General features: G+C 55.1%; 1 non-coding gene across 1 annotated transcript; it reads left to right on the top strand.

The window, feature by feature from the left end:
* Positions 1-4,856: 4,856 nt before the first annotated feature.
* Positions 4,857-4,929, top strand: TRNAG-CCC (transfer RNA glycine (anticodon CCC)). Its single transcript has one exon. It is a non-coding gene; the product is annotated as a tRNA-Gly (tRNA).
* Positions 4,930-6,216: the final 1,287 nt, after the last annotated feature.

Genomic DNA, 6,216 nt, shown 5'->3' on the forward strand with positions numbered 1-6,216 from the left:
TGAGCCCAGACACCATCCAGTCCCCCCTCCAGGCCTGCCCCCACACGTCCCACTTACAAAGCAGGGAAGCAGGACCAAAAGCCTAGAACTCGGAGCGCTGCCATTCAGATCCGAGCTCCAGAGTCCAGCTAACACAGACTTCCAGAGTCCAAGGGCCTGTTTTATGAATAAGTGCAGGCACTTTCATGGGGTTGAGCCTTCGTGCAACTGATGCCAAGCTGGGCAGCACCATGTCTCTCAAATCCTGGTGAACTGCAGGTAAATAATGTGCATTGCATTCACTTCTAACCCGAAAAGTGAAAGTGAAACTGGCTCACTCGTGACTCTTTGTGAGCTCATGGACTCTACAGTCCATGGAATTCTCCAGGCCAGAGTACTGGAGTGGAGAGCCGTTCCCTTGTCCAGGGGATCTTCCCAACCCAGGGATCGAACCCAGGTCTCCCGAATTGCAGGCGGATTCTTTACCAGCTGAGCCACAAGGGAAACCAGAAGAGTTAATTAAAATTGGTTAAATATAGTAGCAGAAACAGAAAGACTTCTGAAGCATCTGGATCAGACAGACACCGAGCCAGGACAGAGCCTGGGGAGGGAGGCTGCCCTGGCCCCTCAGGGTCTCTCCCACCAGGAAAGTGGACCAGAGGATTTCCAAGCTCCATTTAACTCTGCAACTGTTCAAACTTCAAGAGTTTCACATCCTTGGTTATAAGAAAAATGAGATAACTAAATAAGTCCACTAAAGCCCTTAAGATCTTCAATGAATTCAGTCTCAGAGACAGAAAGTTTTTGTCCCCCCAAAAAGCCTATTTTAACTTCTTCGAAGCATGCAAAATTTACCAAGAGTATTTGCTGAACATTATTAAATATTTTTAAACGTTTCATTAAAAACTGGTTTTTCCCTATTTTTACTCTCTGTACCATTTTTAATCTACTCTAGCGACAGCATGCTATTTTGAGCAGGAAACCTATTCTTTAATGTCTATAAACTAGATCTTTTTTTATAATTCCCTCATAGGACCTGGTTCAAAGTCTATGGCACCTCAGTAATTGTTTGCCCCGCCCCAAAATAAAAGCATTAGTTAGGTGTTCGTATAAATTCCACACAGAAGGCAAGTCCTTTGTAGTCACTAAATTTCCTCGGAATATTTTCTCAAGAGCCTCACCCACAGCTTTAAAAAGGAGGGCAGGAAAAATGCCAGCTGCAATCTCCCACCCTCATTAGGGCCCCCTGTCAGAAATCGGTTAAGGAGCGGGAGAATAAGGGGTAATTTTCCTTTAAAATGGAGAGGAGTTTCCTTTAGAAAGGAAATTCGCTGAGGAAGTTGTTTTAGAACAAATAACTGTTCGGGAGGAAGCCGGCAAAAGGTGGGAAGAGGTTCCCTTTGATTCCCCAGTCTGTGTATTTGGGCTCAGACCAGACAACATTTTATGCACATATTAATAGAATGCAAATGAGCCTCCTGCGAGGACAGTGGTATTTGGCACAAAGTATTGTCAACAGAAAGCGCTTGGGTGTATTTTTTTAATCCCATCAAGGTGCCCCGTCGCGGTGGGGGGTGGGGTGGGTGGGTGGCGGTGTTGGGGGGGGTGGGTGGGTGGCGGTGTTGGGGGAGGTGGGGGACCCCGGTGCTTGGGAATGGATCCGGGTCTGACCTCCAGTTGGGCGGAGAGCAAAGCGCTTTTTCAGTCTCCACTTCAAGGCCCTCTCTGGAGCTGTGAGCATCCTCTTCAAAGTCCTCAGGTGCTACTGTTTACTCAGCTCTGCTCACGGGCAGCGAGGACCCCCCAGAGTCACCTGGAGCTTCGGCCCACAGTGTGCGGCCCCCAGCGCCCCCCCTCAAGCGCCCCTCCAGGCGCTGACTCAGCAGGTCTGGGGGGCCTTGGGGCTCTGCTTCCCCAGGGTGTTGCTCCCCCACCCCTCCACCCCCAGGCCCAGGCTCGGAGACTCACTGCTCTCAGCATCCATTTGATTCTCGGGTGAAAGGGGGATGCAGCATGGAGCTTCCTCTGCAGTGGGATGAGGAGATGAGGACATTCTTATGCTCTTGCAAGCAGGGGCCAGTTCAGTCAGTTCTGTTCAGTTCAGTCGCTCAGTCGTGTCCAACTCTTTGCGATCCCATGAACCACAACACGCCAGGCCTCCCTGTCCATCACCGACTCCTGGAGTTGACTCAAACTCATATCCATTGAGTCAGTGATGCCATCCAGCCATCTCATCCTCTGTCGTCCCCTTCTCCTCCTGCCCTCAATCTTTCCCAGCATCAGGATCTTTTCCAATGTACTGGAGTTTCCGCTTCAGCATCAGTCCTTCCAATGAATATCCAGGACCTCCTTTGGGATGGACTGGTTGGATCTCCTTGCAGGGGCCAGAGGGACGCCTAGAAAGCTCCACAGGGTGAAGCCTCTGGGCCGAGGTGGGGGTAGGGCAGGGGCCAGAGGTGGAGGAAGCCCACAATTTCCAGGTCCAGCCTTTGTCTTTGCACAGACTGCTTACTGGTAGATACAGAGAAGTCGTTCAACCTCAGCCAATGCTGTCCCATCAGCTATAAGCACATTTCAGAGAAACACTGAAAGTGAAAAGTGAAGTCGCTCAGTCATGTCTGACTCTTTACTGTAGCCTACCAGGCTCCTCCATCCATGGGATTTTCCAGGCAAGAGTACTGGAGTGGGTTGCCATTTCCTCCTCCAGGGGATCTTCCCAACCCAGGGATCGAACCTGAGTCTCCAGCATTGTAGGCAGATGCTTTAGGTCTGTGCCACCAGGGAAGCCCTCAAACACTAAGTGCTTTCTAGTCGTGCAGTTGCTCAATTCCTCTGAAGACACGGCTTAAATGCCCCCTCCGCGGCAGACACTGTTCGGGGCTTTTGGGAGACACTGGGGATCAAGACGAAGCACACAGATAAAGGCTTCCCTCCCATGGAACCAGCGGGGAGATAGACTGGGCGATGATCTGCGCAACTCAGGGTGCAGGGGGGGGCGGGGGGCGGGCACAGCGAGGGGGGCGAGGGCACCGGGGGCGGGGTGAGCGCGGAATGGGCTCCGTCTGGGCGAAGGTACTAGACCACGGCCCTCCGGGCGCTCCAGGGGCACCGAGTGGGCCTGACGGGGTGGACAGTGCCCGGGCCAGGCTGAGCGTGGCCATGGGGCAGCGACGGGACCGCGGTGACGCCAGGTGGATGGAGGCCGGGCAGGAGGGGCCCCCATTGTGCAGGGACGGGGCGCGCCGGGGGCCGGGGGGGGAGGAGACCCCGGGGACAGCGTTCCGCATACGGTGCAGAGCTGGGCCGTTTGTGTACGAGGTTGCCGGGGCGGGGGTCCGAGGTTTTGTGTGATTCCCCAGCAAACGCACACAGACCCCCGAGGAGGCCGCCCACGTCCGCTAGAGAGAGCCTGCACCCGGGGCGGCACAGACGCGGCGGAGAACCAGGGACGCGGCTCCTCTGGCCGGTGTGGACCCCGGAAGTCTGACCCCAGGGCCGAGGGGGATTCACTGAGGGGGATCCATCCGGCCCTCGGGGCTGCGGACGTCTTGGGGGGCCGCGGGAGGCGCGTCCCAGTCTCTGCCCCGAGCTCACAGCACCTTCCCATCCCCCACACCCGTGTCCAGGGTCCCCTTTTCTTAGGACACCGTTTCTCCTGGCCTAGGCCCCCCACCAGGACGGCCCACCCTGACTACTCACGTGCTCCCAGGCCCTGTTTCCGGTCCCTGCGGGAGGCCTTCAGCACCTTTTCCGAGGGGACCCGAGTCCCCCCTCACTGAGGGCGCACTGCTCCTCTGTGGGTCCTCTTCCTCCTCCGGGGCCTGCCGGAGCCTGGGTCTGGGTCCCAGCACCCACCGGCCCGGACCGTTTATAAATGGGAGCTGTGTGGCCTGGGGCGCCCGCTGGACCCCCAAAAGATGTGGTGTCTCCACAGCCTCACAAAGGTGCCCCAGGGACCTGCGTGGGGTCCAGTGGTTAGGACTCCACACTTTCCACTGGGTTCAGCCCCAGCTTGGGGAACTAAGATCCCGCAGGCTGAGTGGTGTGAGCAAAATGTAAAAACACCACCTTGTGTTAGGAGCTGAGGGCGTTCCAGACACACTCCAGCCCTCGGTGTGCTGCGTTCCAGGGAACCGCAACACAGACACCCCTGAGGACGCCCTAACAGCAAGCGGCAGACATGTGGCAGCATTAGCTGGATTCCAAAGTTTGAGAACCACCTGTGAGCTTGCTCTCGGTCGAGGCCACTCTCTGCTAAAACCCTGTGGTGGCGCCTCCTCGGACCCCAAGTAAAAGCCACGGTCCTTCTGGCCCGTAGGCCCGGGACCCCAGCCCTGCCCCTGCCCGCCGCGTCCCTGCCCCTCCCCGTGTCCCCGCTCTCTTCTGGCCCGTAGGCGCGGGACCCCAGCCCTGCCCCCCACATCCCGCTCTCTTCTGGCTCATAGGCTCGGAACCCCCGCCCCGCCCCTGAGCCCCCCGCGTCCCCACTCTCCCAGCACCCAGGGGTCCTCACTGTGCCCTGCTCACCACACACACCCCAGGGCCTTGGCACCTGCTCTTCTCCAGGGTGGTCGCACCCAGAGGCCCGCAGGCCGCCCTCCCCAGCACCCCAGATATCCTTTAACGTGCCCTCCATTTTTTTCACAGCCTGTATCCTCTCCCATCTTACCATCAAATCTATTTTTCTTTAATCTTTTTTAGTTTTTTTTTTTATTATTTGTCTCTCATTGGCACAAAGTAAATGTTTTGGAGGCACAAGCTGCACTGACCACGTACTTCAGGGAAGGTCCCAGATCCTGGAACTCAGGGCTTGGGGCTCTGGTGATCAGCCTGAGGCACGAAGCCAGCAAACTTCAGAAGCAGCTTTGTGAGGGACTTCCCTGGTGGTCCAGTGGCTAAGACTCTGCACTCCCAATGGAGGGGGCCCAGGTTCGATCCCTGGTCAGGGAACTAGATCCCACGTGACACAGCCGAGGGCTCCCATGCTGCAACTGAAACATGGTGCCCGCTGCATCGAAGATAGAAGCCCCCGTGTGCTGCAAGTAGGACCTGGTGCAGCTCAAGATGCCAGGAGAAATACCAACCACCTCAGATACGCAGGTGACACCACCCTTACGGCAGACAGTGAAGAGGAACTAAAGAGCCTCTTGATGAAGGTGAAAGAGGAGAGTGAAAAAGCTGGCTTACAACTCAACATTCAAAAAACCAAGATCATGGCATTCGATCCGATTGCTTCATGGCAAATAGATGGGGAAACAATGGAAACAGTGACAGACTTTATTTTCTTGGGCTCCAAAATCACTGCAGATGGTGACTGCAGCCATGAAATTAAAAGACGTTTGCTCTTTGGAAGAAAAGCTATGACCAACCTAGACAGCGTGTTAAAAAGCAGAGACATTACTTTGCCAACAAAAGTCCATCTAGTCAAGACTACAGTTTTTCCAGTAGTCATGTATGGATGTGAGAGTTGGACCATAAAGCTGAGCGCAGAAGAATTGATGCTTTTGAACTGTGGTGTTGGAGAAGACTCTTGAGAGTCCCTTGGACTACAAGGAGATCCAACCAGTCCATCCTAAAGGAAATCAGTCCTGGCTGTTCTTTGGAAGGACTGATGCCAAAGCTGAAACTCCAATACTTTGGCCACCTGATGCAATGAACTGACTCATTGGAAAAGACCCTGATGCTGGAAAAGATTGAAGGTGGGAGGAGAAGGGGATGACAGAGGATGAGATGGTTGGATGGCATCACTGACTTAATGGACATGAATTTGAGCAGGCTCTGGAAGACAGTGAAGGACAGGGAGGCCTGGCGTGCTGCAGTCCATGGGGTTGCAGAGAGTCAGACAGGACTGAGCATCTGAACTGAACTGACTAAAAAATAAAAAGGAACTGTGTTGGATTATTATAAAGGGTGTGGGAGAAGGTTGTTTGGGAGCTGCTGAGAGCAGATGAAGTCTTCCTGAACAGGGTGGGATGGTGGGAAGGACCAGGACCCCTGCAGTCAGGCAGGCCATCGACTGGGAAGAAACTTGGAGTCGGGAAGGCATATGAAACGTGTCTGAGATGTTCGGGCAGCCTCTCTGGAGAGGCTTGAGACGGCAACTCAGAGGAGGAATTCAGAGATAGAGATAGGAAGGAGCCAGTCCTGGGCAAGCTCTGCTCAAAACTGGCCTGGACTGTGGGCCCGGACTGTGGGGGAACGGGCAGCAAGGGTCGTGGGTGGGGGGAAAGCTGGTGA

Source organism: Bos javanicus, chromosome 9 (assembly GCF_032452875.1).
Source record: "Bos javanicus breed banteng chromosome 9, ARS-OSU_banteng_1.0, whole genome shotgun sequence".
Taxonomy (NCBI): Eukaryota; Metazoa; Chordata; class Mammalia; order Artiodactyla; family Bovidae; genus Bos; species Bos javanicus.